At 43.9% G+C, this 17,089-nt stretch overlaps 1 long non-coding RNA gene across 2 annotated transcripts in view; it reads left to right on the forward strand.

Moving 5' to 3' along the window:
• Positions 1 to 15,915, forward strand: part of LOC141583616 (uncharacterized) — a 40,507-nt gene extending 24,592 nt beyond the window's left edge. For both annotated transcript variants that reach the window (XR_012516291.1, XR_012516290.1), the window contains exons 4-5: positions 4,177 to 4,284; positions 15,830 to 15,915. This is a non-coding gene — a long non-coding RNA (uncharacterized LOC141583616). The remainder of the gene's footprint in view (positions 1 to 4,176; positions 4,285 to 15,829) is intronic.
• The last annotated feature ends 1,174 nt before the right edge of the window (positions 15,916 to 17,089 follow it).

The following is a 17,089-nucleotide window of genomic DNA, read 5'->3' on the forward strand; positions in this document are numbered from 1 at the left end:
GGAAGAAGGAAGAGAAATCCCTCGGGAGACATGCGGCGAGGTTTGGTGGGGACATAGGTCACCAGATTGTACTTGATGTTCCCATGTAACTTGTAATCGCTCTCATGGAAGGTGGCCTAGAACCTCAGGAAGTGGGGGTTGCTCACTATCACCTAAGGGGTGGGGGGAAGAGAAGCTGAGGCTGTACAGAGCCAGCAGGCAGAACAGGGAAACCAGGGCTAGGTGCGGTGGTTCATGCCTGTAATTCCAGCAGTTTGGGAGGCGGAGGCAGGTGGACCATTTGAGGTCCAGGAGTTTGAGACCAGCTGGCCAACATGGTGAAACCCCATCTCTACTAAAAACACAAAATTAGCCAGGCGTGTTAGTGCATGCCTGTAATCCTGACTACTCAGGAGGGTGATGCAGGAGAATCACTTGAATATGGGATGCTGAGGTTGCGGTGAGCCGAGGTCATGCCATTGCACTCCAGCCTGGGCAACAAGAATGAAACTCCGTCTAAAAAAAAAGAAAAAAGAAAACGAACTTACTCTGCCAATGTGGCTGCAGGTGCAACCCCTGATGTGTCCCCCCTGCCCTGCTCCTGCTCCAACATCACCCACAACCCCCAGCTGTGGATTTGAAGTCCTGCAGTGCAGACAGCCTGAATTTGCAGAGCTGCGGGCCTGGGGTCTGTCTTGCAGCAGGAGACACAGAGGAGGGAGCCTTGGGTTTGAGCCAGAGGCAGCCTGTGGTGTCCCCATGCAGGCCCTGGTCCCCTTGTGTTTTGTGACACTCCCCCATATCCTCACAGAAGCCATCCTCATTTTCAGCATGATTACAGATGCTACTTAACTCATGACGGGGTCATGTCCCCATAAATCTATCATAAATTGGTAATAGCCAAGTGCAGTAGCTCACGTCTGTAATCCCAGCACTTTGGGAGGTCAACGTAGGAAGGTTGCTTGATCCCAGGAGTTCAAGACCAGCCTGGGCAACACAGAGAGATCCTGTCTCTGAAGAAAAAAAAAAAAAAGTGAGTGAAAACATACTAAGTTGAAAATGCATTTATTTATTTTTTGAGACAGAGTCTCACACTGTCATCCAGGCTGGAGTGCAGTGGTGCAGTCTTGGCTCACTGCAACCTCTGCCTATCAGGTTCCAGTGATTCTCCTGCCTCAGCCTCCCGAGTGGCTGGCATTACAGGCGTGAGCACTGGGTAAATTTTGTATTTTTAGTAGAGATTGGGTTTCACCATGTTGGCCAGGCTGGTCACGACCTTTTGACCTCAGGTAGTCTGCCTATATCAGTCTCCGAAAGTGCTGGGATTACAGGTGTGAGCCACTGTACCTGTCCTATTTATTTTTATTTTTATTTTTATTTTTGGAGGTGGAGTCTGGCTCTGTTGCCCGGGCTGCAGTGCAGTGATCCCATCTTGGCTTACTGCCTGCAACCTCTGCCTCCCTGGTTCAAGTGATTCTCCTGCCTCAGCCTACGGGGTAGCTGGGGCTACAAGCACCCTACCACACCTAGCTAATTTTTGTATTTTTAGTAGAGACAGGGTTTCACCATGTTGTCCAGGCTGGTCTTGAGCTCCTGAGCTTAGGCAATCTGCCCACCTCAGCCTCCCAAAGTGCAGGGATTACATGTGTGAGCCACCATACCTGGCCCGCAAATGCATGTAATACACCTACCCTGCCAAGCATTGGTTGTTAGCCCGGCCGACTTCAGGTTGAGAACAAACCGAGCAGTACTAAAAGGAGAACAAAACCCACTCACCCTTCCCCACCTTGGATCATGACTTTGACATTTCAGGGGTCCAGCCTTCGTGAATGTTTGTAGAAATAGATAATAAACTTGGATAAATGTACCACCTTTAAGTGTACAATTCAGTGGCATTTGATAGATTCACAATATTCTGCAACCATCGCCACCATCTGTTTCTAAACTTTCTCATCATCCCAAACACAAATGCTGTCCTCATGAAGCAATAGTTTACCTGCTTTTAAATTTTTATTTACTTATTTATTTATTATGTGACTGAGTCTTTCTCTGTCTCCTAGGCTAGTGTACAATGGTGCAATCTCAGCTCACTGCTACTTCCGCCTCCCACGTTCTAAGCAATTCTCCTGCCTCAGCCTCCGGAGTTGGGATTACAGGTGCTTGCCACCACACCCAGCTAATTTTTGTATTTTGAGTAGAGATGGGGTTTCACCGTGTTGGTCATGCTGGTCTTGAACTCCTGACCTCGTGGCGATCCAGCCACCTCAGCCTCCCAAAGTGCTGGGATTACAGGCATAAGCCAAAATTTTTTATTTTTTAAGAGATGAGGTCCTGCTCTGTTACCCAGGCTGGAGTGCAGTGGCATAACTATAGTTCACTGCAGCCTCAATCTCCTGGGCTCAAGTGATCCCTCCTGCCTCAGCCTCCCAAGTAGATGGGACGACAGGCGCACACAATTTCATGTGGCTAATTTTTATCTTTTCTATAGAGACCGGGTGTCAGTATGTTCCCAGGCTGGTCTCAAACTCCTGGGTTCCAGTGATCCTCCCACCTCAGCCTCCTGAAGTACTGGGATTAAGGGCATGAGCCACTGTGCCTGGCCCTCATGCCATATATTGAATACTATGCTAACAGTGAAAAACAGACAGATTGTATCGGTACTGGAAGCAGAATTTCTACTGAATGTGATCGTTTTTGTGCCACTGTAAAGTCAAAAAGTTGTGTGACCATCTGCACTTGCAACTACTGGTTGGCTTAGACACTTGGATTTTAGATCCAGAAACATCCAAACACCTCCTGCTGGGTGGCAGAAAGCTGTAAGGGTCAGAACTCTTAGCTGCTCGTGAGAGAAGCCCACTCAGGCTGAGTTTAAAAACTGAGTCCGGGCACTGTGGCTTATGCCTGTAATCCCAGCACTTTGGGAGGTCAAGGTGGGTGGATCACCTGAGGTCAGGAGTTTGAGACCAGCCTGACCAACATGATGAAACCCTATCTTACTAAAAATACAAAACTTAGCCCGGCATGGTGGCACGTGTCTGTAGTCCCAGCTACTTGGGAGGCTGAGGCAGGAAAATTGCTCGAACGTGGGAGGCAGTGGTTGCAATGAGCCAAGATCATGCCATTGCACTCCAGCCTGGGTGACAGAGCAAAACTCCATCTCAAGAAAAAAACAAAAGAGAGCAAAGAAAACGAATTTTTGTGAGACTAGCTCTGTATTTTGTTTCAGGACAGGAACCTGCGGTAGTTCCCTGTAAATTCTGGGCACGGTCTCCAGAAGGAAGACTTAACTTCTGGTCCCGTGACCGTTCTGTCTCTTCCCAGATCTTGAGTGGGCCCCTGCCAGACCCTCAGCCATAGCAGCAGGGACCCCTCTTTTCCCCACTCTGAGTCTTCTGTTGCATTTTCATTGTATGGTGGGGTTGGAGACCTAGGGATCTCTATACCTGGCATTTATTGAGTATCTGCTACAGGTCATGTTAGGTCCTTTACGTACGTGAACACGTAATGCACACAACACGGAGGCAGGTACTGTAGTTTCCATTTCGCAGGTAAGAAAAATCAATGTTTAGGGGGTGCTGTTGGAATCTTTTTTGAGACAGAAAACCCTAAAATACCCAGGTCTTATGGCATTCTGAAGCAGCTTGTGCCACCCCTCAGCACTGCCATGATGCCTATCAGCTTAGGACTTCAGCTGTCACCATATCTGACATTTTATTTTATTTTATTTTATTTTTTTTTTGAGACGGAGTTTCGCTCTTGTTACCCAGGCTGGAGTGCAATGGCGCGATCTCGGCTCATCGCAACCTCCGCCTCCTGGGTTCAGGCAATTCTCCTGCCTCAGCCTCCTGAGTAGCTGGGATTACAGGCACGCACCACCATGCCCAGCTAACTTTTTGTATTTTTAGTAGAGATGGGGTTTCACCATGTTGACCAGGATGGTCTCGATCTCTCGACCTCGTGATCCGCCCACCTCAGCATCCCAAAGTGCTGGGATTATAGGCTTGAGCCACCGCGCCCGGCTCATATCTGACATTTTAAATGATCTCCATTAGATTTGCTGAATTTCAAGCGAGTGAAAAAAGATAATCTCCATAAAGTATTTTGTAGATTATGCCTGAAGGTAATAGGTTCAGAATTCACACATTTGGTGTTAGATCCCTTTCTGACTTCTCATCGAATGTATTCTCTCTTTTCTAGCCTGTACCAGAGAATAAAGTTGTGTCAAATCTGTCAGCCATAACCATGAAGGAAGTAGCCCCAACAAGTGTTAGTGATGCAGCTCACCTGGCCCCAGAGGAGATCAAGGTAAGAAACCAGTGTTAGGTTGCAGTGAACCACGATTGCATCACATCATCACTGTACTCTAGCCTGGGTGACGGAGTGAAACTCTGTCTCAAAAAAAAAAAAAAAAAAAAAAAAAAAAAAAAAAAAGGCTGGGCCCAGTGGCTCATGCCTGTAATCGCAGCACTTTGGGAGGCCAAGGGGTGGCTCACCTGCCGTCGGGAGTTCTAGGCCAGTCTATATGGAGAAATCCCAGTTCTTCTAAAAATGCAAAATTAGTGTGGTGGCCCATGCCTGTAATCCCAGTTACTTGGGAAGCTGAGGTGGGAGAATTGCTTGAACCTGGGAGGTGGAGGTTGTGGTGAGCCAAGATCATGCCATTGCACTCCAGCGTGGGCAACAAGAGTAAAACTGTTTCAGAAAAAAACAAAACAAAAAAACCCAGTGTTGAAACCTTAAGTGTCTGTTGCAAGTTAGTTGATTATAGCCAGGCTCCCTTTAGTTAATGTCATGTGCCTTGCATTTGTAGTTTTTATTCCAATGTATCTCAGCAGTTTCTAAGTATATACAAACTAATAATTTTATGATATTCAAACACCAGTCTCCAGTATTCTGGTTTTAATATGAGGTACAGGTTTGAGAGTTACTATAAAAGCAGTTTTAAAATAGCTAGTATGGATATCTTGTTATAATCCATTTCAAATACTAGCAACGATGTTAGGTTTAAAACAAATTGCTTGCATTGCGTACATACTAGCAATACTTTAATATCAGCATTTCCTTCTTATTTTATGCATGTAACGCTGATTAGTCATGGAATCTGGGTCTAGAATCAAGCATTTGGTTATCAAAAGAGGTTGGATACATCAAATGCAGCAGTCCCTGCCATGTGAACATTGAAGCCCATGCCTTACACAGTAATAATGGTTTCTGCCAGGTGCTCTTCCTCCTGGCTGTCTTAGCAGCTGGGACATGACAGGCAAATAATGTAAGAAAAAACTGGAGTGTTCAATAGCCTTCCAAGTGATCATGGAAATTTAAGTTGAAACAAAAAATAAAATACAATTTCCCTCTATTATCTTGGAAAACAACTAAGTTGGATAGTATAGAGCATTGGTAAGATTTTGAGTAAACAAGTACTCTTATAAATGGCAGTAGAAATGTAAAAATAGGCCGGGCGCGGTGGCTCAAGCCTGTAATCCCAGCACTTTGGGAGGCCGAGGTGGGTGGATCACGAGGTCAAGAGATGGAGACCATCCTGATCAATATGGTGAAATCCCGTTTCTACTAAAAATACAAAAAAGTAGCTGGGCATGGTGGCACATGCCTGTAATCCGAGCTACTCAGGAGGCTGAGGCAGGAGAATTGCCTGAACCCAGGAGGTGGAGGTTGCGGTGAGCCGAGATCGCGCCATTGCACTCCAGCCTGCGTAACAAGAGAGAAACTCCGTCTCAAAAAAAAAAAATAAAATAAAAAAAAAGAAATGTAAAAATGACCGTTTAGTAGTATCCAGTAAAAATAAAAATGTGAATTCTGCAAATACTATTACCAACAATTCCATCTATAAGGTTCACTCTAGGAAAACAGCACATAGATCTAAGGAAAGTTGTAGAAAGATGTTCTTTGCAGCATTGTATGAAATCATGACATATTGGAAATAACCTAATGGCCCATTAGTAAAGCACGTAAAACTTGGTGAACCAGTAAGGAGTGTATTCCAAATGTACTTGTTACACAGGTGAGTCTTGAGTGGATTGGAAGGACAAATGAATTCTGGACAAGTTTCAAATCTGTACCAGTTGTGAATTGCTGTGACTGCAATTGAAAACCAAAGTTATTTTTGTACACTTTAAACAAAATTTTTGTTTTTATTTTACTTTAGGTGCATACTATATCTGGCTTTTCTCCCCATGTTATCCCTCCCCACCCTCTCCACCTGCCCCCTGTCCCTCCCCTAACCCCCCCAACTGCCCCCAGTGTGTGATGCTCCTCTCCCTGAGTCCATGTGTTCACATTGTTCAACAACCGCATATGAGTGAGAACATGTGGTGTTTGGTTTTTTGTTCTTGTGTCAGTTTACTGAAAATGATGGTTTCCAGATTCACCCAAGTCCCCACAAAGGACACAAACTCATTCCTTTTTTATGGCTGCATAATATTCCATGGTGTATATGTGCCACATTTTCTTTGTCCAGTCTATCATTGATAGGCACTGGAGTTGGTTCCAGGTCATTGCTAACAGGGTGCAACAAACATACGTGTGCATGTGTCTTTATAGTAGAATGATTTATAGTTTTTTGGGTATATACCCAGTAATGAGATTGCTGGGTCAAATGGAATTTCTATTTCTAGATCTTTGAGAAATCGCCATACTGTCTTCTGCAATGGTTGGACTAATTTACACTCCCACCAACTGTGCAAGAGTGTTCCTATTTCTCCACATTCTCTCCAGCATCTGTTGTCTCCAGATTTTTTAATGATCGCCATTCCTAACTGGCATGAGATGGTATCTCAATGTGGTTTTGATTTGCATTTCTCTAATGACCAGTGATGATGAGCATTTTTTCATATGTTTGTTGACCTCATATATGTCTTCTTTTGAAAGGTATCTGTTCATGTCCTTTACCCACTTTTGAATGGGGTTGTTTGTTTTTTTCTTGTAAATCTGTTTTAGTTCTTTGCATATTGTGGATATTAGCCCTTTGTCAGTTGGGTAAATTGCAAAAATCGTTTCCCATTCTGTTGGTTGCTGGTTCACTCTAATGATGGTTTCTTTTGCTGTACAGAAGCTCTGAATTTTAATTAGATCCCATTTGTCTATCTTGGCTTTTTTTTACCATTGCATTTGGTGTTTTAGTCATGAAGTCCTTGCCTATGCCTATGTCTTTGATGGTTTTGCCTACATTTTCTTTTAGTGTTTTTATGGTGTTAGGTTTTATGTTTAAATCTTTAATCCATCTGGAGTTAATTTTAGTGTAGGGTGACAGGAAGTGGTCCAGTTTCTGTTTTCCGGACATGGCTAGCCAGTTTTTCCAACAGCATTTATTAAACATGGAGTCCTTTCCCCATTGCTTGTTTTTGTCAGGTTTGTCAAAGATCAGATGGTTGTAGATGTGTGGTGTTGCTTCTGAGGTCTCTGTTCTGTTCCATTGGTCTATGTCTCTGTTTTGGTACCAGTACCATGCTGTTTTGATTACCGTAGTCTTGTAGTATAGTTTGAAGTCCAGCAATGTGATGACTCCAGTTTTGTTCATTTTGCTTAGGATTGTCTTGGCTATGCAGGCTCTCTTGTAATTCCATATGAAATTTAAAGTGTGCTTTTTTTTTTCCAGTGCTGTGAAGAAGGTCATTGGTAGCTTGATGGGGATAGCACTGAATCTATAAATTTCTTTGGGCAGTATGGCCATTTTCATGATATTGATTCTTCCTAACCATGAGCATGGAATGTGTTTCCATCTGTTTGTGTCCTCTCTTTGTTGAGCAGTGGTTTGTAGTTCTCTTTGAAGAGGTCCTTTTCATCATTTGTTAGTTGTATTCCTAGGTATTTTATGATCTTTGTAGCAATTGTGAATGGGAGTTCGCTCTTGATTTGGCTCTCTGTTTGTCTGTTATCAGTATAAAGGAATGCTTGTGATTTCCCCACATTGATTTTGTATGCTGAGACTTTGCTGAAGTTGCTTATCAGTTTGAGAAGATTTGGGGCTGAGACAATGGGGTCTTCTAAATATACGATCATGTCGTCTGCAAATAGAGACAGTTTGACTTCCTCCTTTCCTAATTGAATACGCTTTATTTCTTTTTCTTGCCTGATTGCTCTGGCTAGAACTTCCAATACTGTATTGAATAGGAGTGATGAGAGACGGCATCCTTGTCTAGTGCCTGATTTCGAAGGGAATTCTTTCAACTTTTGCCCGTTCAGTATGATATTGGATGTGGGTTTGTCATAAATGGCTTTTATCATTTTATGATACATTCCATTGATACCAAGTTTATGGAGAGTTTTTAGCATAGGGGTGTTGAATTTTGTCAAAGGCCTTCTCTGCATCTACTGAGATAATCATGTGGTTTTTGTCTTTGGTTCCATTTATGTGATGGATTACATTTACGGACTTGTGTATGTTGAATGAGCCTTGCATCCCTGGGATGAAGCCTACTTGATCGTGATGAATAAGCTTCTTGATGTGTTGTTGCAATCTGTTTGCTAGTATTTTATTGAAGATTTTTGTATCGATGTTCTTCATAGATATTGGCCTGAAGTTTTCCTTTTTAGTTGAGTCTCTGCCTGATTTTGGTATCAGGATGATGTTGGTCTCATAAAATGAGTTAAGGAGGATTCCCTCCTTTTGTATTGTTTGATACAGTTTCAGAAGGAATGGAAACAGTTCCTCTTAGTACATCTGGTAGAATTAGGCTGTGAACCTGTCTGGACTTTGACTTTTTTTGGTTGGCAGGCTATTGATTACTGCCTCTACTTCAGCCCTTGTTATTGGTCTATTCAGGCTTTCAACTTCCTCCTGGTTTAGTCTTGGTAGAGTACAAGTGTCCGGGAATTTATCCATTTCTTTCTGGTTTACTGGTTTATGTGCATAGAGCTGTTTGTAGTAACCTCCGATGGTCACTTGTATTTCTGTGGAATCAGTGGTGATGTCCCCTTTATCTTTTCTGTTGCATCTATTTGATTCTTCTCTCTCTTCTTTTTTATTAATCTGGCTAGCAGTCTGTCTATTTTGTTGATCTTTTCAAAAAACCAGCTCCTGGATTTATTGATTTTTTTGAAGGATTTTTGTGTCTCTGTCTCCTTCAGTTCTGCTCTGATCTTTGTTATTTCTTGTCTTCTGCTAAGTTTTGAGTTTTTTTAAAAAATCTTCCTCCTCTAGCTCTTTCAATTTTGATGATAGAGCATCGATTTTAGATCTTCCCTTGTTTCTCATGTGGGCATTTATTGCTAGAGATTTCCCTCTTGACACTGCTTTAAAGGTATCCCAGAAATTCTGCTAAGTTGTGTCTTCATTCCGATTGGTTTAGAAGAACATCTTTAATTCTGCCTTCATTTCATTGTTTATCCAGTCAACACTCAGAAGCAAGTTTTTCAGTTTCGAAGTGGTTCTTTGGGTTTGAGTGTGTTTCTTAATCCTGAGTTCTAATCTGATTGTGCTGTGATCTGATAGACTGTTATGATTTCTATTTTTTGGATTTGCTGAGGAGTGATTTGCTTCCAATGATGTGGTCAATTTTAGAGGAAGTGTGATGTGGTGCTGAGAAAAATGTATATTCTGTGGATTTGGGGTGGAGCATTCTGTATATGCCTATTAGGTCCGCTTGGTCCAGCTCTGCATTCAAGTCCTGGATGTCCTTGTTAATTTTCTGTCTCATTGATCTGTCTAATATTGACAGTGGAGTGTTGAAGTCTCCCACTATTATTGCGTGGAAGTCTAAATCTCGTTTTAGGTTGTTAAGAACTTGCTTTATGTATCTGGGTGCTCCTGTGTTTGGGGCGTATATATTTAGGATAGTTAGCTCTTCTTGTTGGATTGATCCTTTTACCATTATGTAATGCCCTTCTTTGTCTCTTTTGATGTTTGTTGGTTTGAAGTCCATTTTCTCAGACACTAGGATTGCAACCCCTGCTTTTTTTTGTTCTCCATTTGCTTGGTAAATCTTCTTCCATCCCTTTATTTTGAGGCTATGTGTCTTTGTATGTGAAATGGGTTTCCTGAATACAGCACACCAATGGGTCTTGACCTTTTATGCAGTTTGCCAGTCTGTGTCTTTTGACTAGGGCGTTTAGGCCGTTTACATTCAATGTTAATATTGTTATGTGTGAATTTGATCCTGCCATTTTGATGCTAGCTAGTTGTTTTACCCATTAGTTGACGCAGTTTCTTCATTGCATTTTTGGTCTTTGTCAACTGGTGTGCGATCGCAGTGACTTGTACTTGTTCTTTTCCAGGCTTAGTGTTTCTTTCAGGAGCACTTGTAGGGCAGGTCTGGTGGTGACAAAATCTCTCAATAATTGCTTGTCTGTAAAGGCTTTTATTTCTCCATTTAAGAAGCTTAGTTTGGCTAGACATGAGATTCTGGGTTGAAAGTTCGTTGCTTTAAGAATGTTGAATATTGGCCCCCTCTCTCTTCTGGCTTGTAGGGTTTCTGCCAAGAGATCTGCTGTGATTCTGATTGGCTTCCCTCTGTGGGTGACCCGACCTTTCTCTCTGGCTGCCCTTAGCATTTTTTCCTTCATTTCAACCTGGAGAATCTGACAATTATGTGCCTTGGGGTTGCTCTTCTTGAGGAATATCTTTGTGAAGTTCTTTGTATTTCTTGGATTTGAATGTTGGACTGCCTTGCTAGGCTTGGGTTCTCCTGGATAACATCCTGGAGCGTGTTTTCCAGTTTGGATTCATTCTTCCCATCATATTCAGGTACACTGATCGAGGGTTGATTAGGTCTTTTCATATAATCCCATATTTCTTGGAGGCTTTGTTCATTTCTTTTCACTCTTTTTTCTCTTGTCTTGCCTTCTCTTTTTATTTCATTGAATTGATCTTCAGTCTCTAATATTCTTTCTCTGCTTGGTCGATTTGGCTATTAAAACTTGCATTTGCTTCATGTCGTTCTCATGCTGTGTTTTTCAACTCCATCAAGTTGTTTATGTTCTTCTCTAAGCTGGTTATTCTAGTTAACATTTCCTCTAACCTTTTTTCAAGGTTTTTGGTTTCTTTGCATTGAGTTAGAACGTGTTCCTTTAGCTCAGAAAAGTTCGTTATTATCCGCCTGCTGAAGCCTGTTTCTGTCAATTTGTTACTCTTTCTTGGTCATGTTGTGTTCCTGTGTTGTTGAGGAGTTATAATCCCTTGAAGGAGAAGAGGTGTTTTGGTCTTTGATGGTTTCATCTTTTTTGCACTGGTTTTTCCCAATCTTAGTGGATTTACCTAGCTGTGATCTCAGGGAGCTGTTTGATGAGGCGATGAGGTCGCTTGTCTGCCTGTCAAGACGATACTGGGTTTCTATGGACTCCTTCAGGTTACTAGGTAGGCTTCCTGTGTCTTTTTTTGTTTATACTGGGAGATTAGGCCCACCTCTTCTGCTGACCTGGAGGTGCTGCTGGGTGATCAAGAATGCCGTCCCATTGCTACGTAGACTTCCTGTGTTTTTTGTTAAAACATGAAGCCTGGTCCCACCCCGTTAATGGTGGGTTGTATCTTTCCTCCACCAGGCTGGATCTCTCAGGGTTCAGCTCAGACTGTGGCACTGGCTGCACAACCCACTAGAGTTAGTGCTTCAGTGCTCTGGGGTTTGTGGGGGAGGTAGGAACCCGCCCAGCGACACCTGCTGGCCGACTCCCTGCTCTCGGCTTCCTCTCTTTGGGGGGGTGCGGTGGGGGGCACCCAGCTGCTCCATCTGTTTTCCCGATTTCGGCTCCCTCTCTCCCTGGGTAGGGGGACAGGGCAATAGCTCGGTCCACAGGCTCTACCAGCCGGCTTTTGGGCTTTTGCATTTGCTTAGATCTGTGCACCAATCTAGGACACCATCCTGGATTATTATTCAGCTCTACGCTTGTAGTTCCTGGCGCTTGACTGGCAAAGATCCCTTGTTCTGTGTATTGCTGAGGCTTTGGGGGAAGCGCTATATCTGGACCAGAGTGCTAGAGGGGGAGCCTCTGATTTGCTGGTCAGATGCGCTTTCTGGATGAAGCAGCATCCCTCCCCACCTCGGTCTGCCCTGCCTGGGCTTTGCTCGCCATCACACCAGACCCACTGAAATGCACATGGTACCTCTGTTGGACTTAAGAGATCTCTGGATTTCTGCGTCTCTCTCGCTGGGTTTTGTGCACTGGGGTTGTGTCTATTCGGTCATCTTGACTCCTCTCTCATTTTTGTACAGTCATTTGGGTGTATTTCTATTTAATAATAACTTGTTCGCAAATTGAGAGGACTCTACCTATGATTTCTGCTTAGAGATCTTGACCTTGAGGAGCTCATAGTTTAATGGAAGGGAGATCTAGAAAGCAAGAATCCAATGCAGAGAGTGAGGTTCTGTGGTACATGATGTGTACAGGGTGCAGAGAAGCGCTATGGTACCTTGTTCTGGTCTCAGCTTCTAATGCTCTAGACTTCCCATAGTGCCATTTCCTGAACCTGCCTGATTTTTTTCTACCATCTGGACCTCTGTCTAAGGCACCATTCTTTCTCCTTGCAGGCCTTTTCCATGCCTTATGTGTCGGGTGAAGTTCTGTTTCTTCAAAATCTTCTTGAAACCTGCCTCTACCTCATCCAAATAATTGTTATGTTTATGTCTCCATGATTTCTTTATAAATAATTATAGCCAATTCTCATTATTTTCAGTAGTCCTATTCTATAAAGTTGCCTAGAACACTGAGTTAATCAGATACTAAACCCTGTTCCCAGGGAAAATATGTACACATGTACGTATCTCTCATAGGTTATAATCTGAATTCCTAAGAACAACTCATCCTGGTAAATTAAATTTTCTTTATTTACCAAAGAATAAAGGAAGGATAGAAGTGTTAAGTGATTTTCCCGAGGCCACTCCACTAATAGTTGCCAGAGTTCAGATTCAGACCTCGCCCAGTTGGCCCCAGAGCCAGAGCTTCCTGCACTACCCTGCACTGCCCTCTACCATCTCTGCCCTCTGATCATCTTCGTATGAGATCTGAAAGCAGAAGACCGAGGGTCATCTTATTTGACCTTAGCCTGGGAAGTGTGCAAGGAATGGCAGATTTCTCACTACTGTGTGTATTGCCATGAGTCACCTTGAAAGGTTCCCAGGCACTGGGGAATACAAAGACATTTCAGCCAGTAAGCAAATGTGCAAATATGGGACCCACAAATAATGAGGATCAACTGTATATGTACGCGACTGCTAGGGTCTGTTTCATGGTAACCCCTCCCGCCAGCAATTTGGACTTTTCTTTAGCTTCTTTGATAGTTCAATTCTCTATTTATTCATTTATATAGTTCTTAAGCACTTACCATATGAAATGAATCCCCAAAGAGTACAGCTGCTTTGCTCAAGGGAGTCTTGGTGTGTGTAGGTGTTTATGCCACATACTTTTATAGATGGTTTTATTTAACAATTTTTTGAACTATGTATTTGTGCACATTACCCAGTAAAATACAAGTGAATGGGCCAGGCATGGTGGCTCACACATGTAATTCCAGCACTTTGGGAGGCCGAGGCAGGTGTATCACCTGATGTCAGGAGTTCAAGACCAGCCTGGCCAACATAGTGAAACTCCGTCTCTACCTTAAAAAAAAAAAAAAAAAAAAAAAAATGCTTAGCTGGGCAATGTGTTTTATTCATATGAATAAAATAAGAAAATGCGTGACAATCAGAGATTTCATCTAAAAAGCATACTTACAGCCTGATTTCATCCAATATCATTTACATCCTTTTACATCTAAAGTTTGAGAAAGGGATCTTCACAACGGAAGACTCAGGCGCACTAGGAGTTCTATCATAAAAGACCAAGTAGAGCCGAATGTCCAAAACTTACTAGAGAAGAAAAGCAGAATCATTGGCTATATTTTCACATTGCATACAACAGGAAATTGAAGTTTTGAATTTTAATCAGCATCATTCTTCCAAGTTAATAGAATTAAACCAGAATACTCCATTCTTCCAAAGCCTCTAGCCAGGTACAGTTTTACTGTATTGCTTCCTGCTTTTCAATGGTTATAAAGCAGAGTCCTGATAGACACATTTTGTGTACCTGCAAAGACCCAGAACTAAACAGTTCCAGCTGTTCAATATTCAAACAAAAGTCCTGTAAACCTCAGATGGTCTGTGTAATACGTCAGTACTAGCACCAAAGCCTCAAATAGAAATAGATACTGAGAACACTACCAGCAGACAAAAGTAAGCTCTCAGCTGGGAGTAGTAGTTCACACCTGTAATGCCAGCACATTGGTAAGCCAAGGTGGGAGGATTACTTGAAGTCAGGAGTTCAAGACCAGCCTGGGCAGCATAGAGAATTCACATCTCTACACAAATTTTTCAAAATTAGTGGGGTGTGGCAGCACACACCTGTAGTCCTAGCTACTCGGGAGGCTGAGGTGGGCAAAATCACTTGAGCCCAGGAGTTTGAGGCTGTAGTAGCCATGATCATAAATAATGGCAGTAACCCTGAAACAGCCACTTGCACTGGTTGCCACTCACTGGAGGATATGAGTCTTGGCTGGCCAGGTTTCTGGGGACAGAGGGCTCAAGGGACAGTAGAGCGTAATTGTTAAGATTGTGGACAAACTGTAGGGTACTGGTTAAGGATCCTGGGTTTGAATGTGCTCTCTCCATCTGCTAAGGGTATGATTTAGAGCCAATTGCTTGAGCTCTTTGGGCCTCTCTTTTTCACATCTGTAAAATAGGGGTGGTATTGTTTTACTTACATTTGTGAAGCTTCAATGAGATTTGTTATTGTTGTTTTTATGTTGATCCCTAGTACAGGGCCTGCTATAAACTCCTCTCCTCTTGGGCTTGTGTTTCTTGAGGAGGTGGAGGTAGAGAGTATCAGAGGTTTCTGTTAGCTCTGAGAGTCCGAGATTTCAAGGCCCACTAGAGTGGAAACCTCGGGGCCAAGGGCTCCTGTCTGCCTTTTCTATCCTGTGTCCCCGCTGTGAAGAACCACACCTGGCCCGTAAGTGTTCAGCGTTTGTTGAATGAATGCACCTTTGTAAATCACAAGCTGGCAGAAGCGTGGGCTTTTCTCACACTCCATCTCTGAAGATTGATGTGAGCATCCTTTTGAGAGAATCTAGTTTCAGACTTTCAGTTCTGTGGCTGTGGGTGACAACCAACAAAGACCCAAATCCTCTTTCTTTGGGAGCTTGAGGAGAGTTCACTAATTTTTGTTCCCATTGGGTCTCAGAACTTTGACTTTAAACTCCACTCCTGGCCCCTGCCTACCGCTTCCTGGCCTGCAGAATAGAGTCGAGGGGGCCACCCTCAGTCACCTTTGACTCTCCCGACAGAACAGAACTGAGCTCAGCTGGATGAAGTAACATTTCTTCGTTTGCTCATGACGTGACTGCTGGGTTTGGGGGGCACTGAGATGTAGAGGCCCGTCTTGTCTCACTCCCATACCGGGGAAGAAGGCTCGCCCCCCAGATTCCACTCCATCCCACAGGGTCCCTGAAAACCTGTTCCCTTAGGTGGTCCTTTCCTGGGGCATTGGTGGCATTCTGGGGACATGTCTGGCTCTGCCGTCTCTGCCGTCTCTGCCACTCCTCCGGTAAGAGCTCTGCCTTCCTCTTCCTGTAGGAAAATAAGCCAAGCCACCACCATCAGGCAGCACTCAGGAGGCAGGTAGAGGTGACTGGAGGATGTGAAGTTCCCTCCCGTTCCCTGGAGGTTTCTTTGCTTCTCTTTCAGCACGTCCTTGGCTTTTCTCCCACAGGCTCACAAAATCACCAAATTGCAGAAGGCACTCTATGTCACCGAGAATGTGGCCAGGCGGCTAGGTGGGAATCTGGGCACATGATCATCCTTCAACCTGGCAGTTTGACAGACTTTTAGGGGGAGTCCCTTGGGCCTCATCTGAACCTCTCTCATTCCAGGAGGCTGCAGATACCTCTCTGGCCGCCTACCCTGTGCCTCAGAACACATGGAGGACTTGATGCAGGCTCTCTCTGATGTCTTCACAGAGAAAAAGGCAGCGGACAGGGTGAGTCCAACCACCTGCCCCATCCCCTGGTAACCTGGCTTCCCAGATGGAGGAGTGAGTCTAAAGGTCCCTTCTGCAGGACGGAGTGTCCTTCCCAGAAGGCAGCATGGGCCATTTCTTGCTGCTTTTGTGTGTGGTTGTTAGAGGCAGGCTGCTGTAGGTTAGATGGGGGTGCTGTAGGCAGTGAGCACAGGACACAGAGCTCAGGGTCCAAGTGCCCGGCCTGCCCTTACCTGGCTGTGGCCTTGGCCAAATCCTAGGTGCAGGTTATAACGGGTACTTATACCATGAAGATACAGAAGAGTATCTTTCGTATGTTACTATTTGTGTAGAGAGAGGGAATATGTGTTGTGTATATGTGTGTGTGTGTGTGTGTGTGTGTGTGTGTGTGTTTATCATGGTAAGATACATAAAATATGTTTGTAAGGATTCATTAAAAACTCAGGAGAGAGCGACAGTGGGGGTGGGAGATGTTTTCCTCTTGTACCTTCCGAGTTTTGGACTATGTGAACCTATCATCCTTTCAAAAAGTCAACAAAACATTAATTTTCTTCTTCTTATGTGTCCCCACCCCCAGGAAAGAATGGGTTTGGAGAATCAGAGATACCTGGGTATTGAAATCCCAGTTCTGTCTCAGTGATCTTAGGCAAGCACTTAACCTTTAATATCCCATGTTTTTCATCTACACAATAGAAGTAATAATAGTACGTGTCTCCTGGTGGTTGTGAGGATTCAATGGGATTGTTAGCATAGTGCCTGGTAAAGCACTCAATGAAGATTCCAACAGTGGTAGTAGTAACAGTCATAGCAATATTTTCTGATCTCTCTGGGCCCCTTAGCCAGCTATAAATTCAACTCTTTCCCTGTCCCTTCCACCCTTACTGAGCTCTTTGAAAAACAAATGAGGGCCAGGCTCCTTGGCTCACACCTGTAATCCCAGCACTTTGGGAGACTGAGGCGGGCAGACTACCTAAGGTTGGGAGTTTCAGACCAGCCTGACTACATGAAGAAGCCTGGTCTGTACTAAAAATATGAAATTAGCCAGGCGTGATGGTGCATGGCAGCAGTCCCAGCTACTTAGGAGGCTGAGGCAGGAGCATCACTTGAACCTGGGAGGTGAAGGTTGCGGTGAACCAAGATCACGCCATTGTCC

This window comes from Saimiri boliviensis, chromosome 2 (genome assembly GCF_048565385.1).
Source record: "Saimiri boliviensis isolate mSaiBol1 chromosome 2, mSaiBol1.pri, whole genome shotgun sequence".
Taxonomy (NCBI): domain Eukaryota; kingdom Metazoa; phylum Chordata; class Mammalia; order Primates; family Cebidae; genus Saimiri; species Saimiri boliviensis.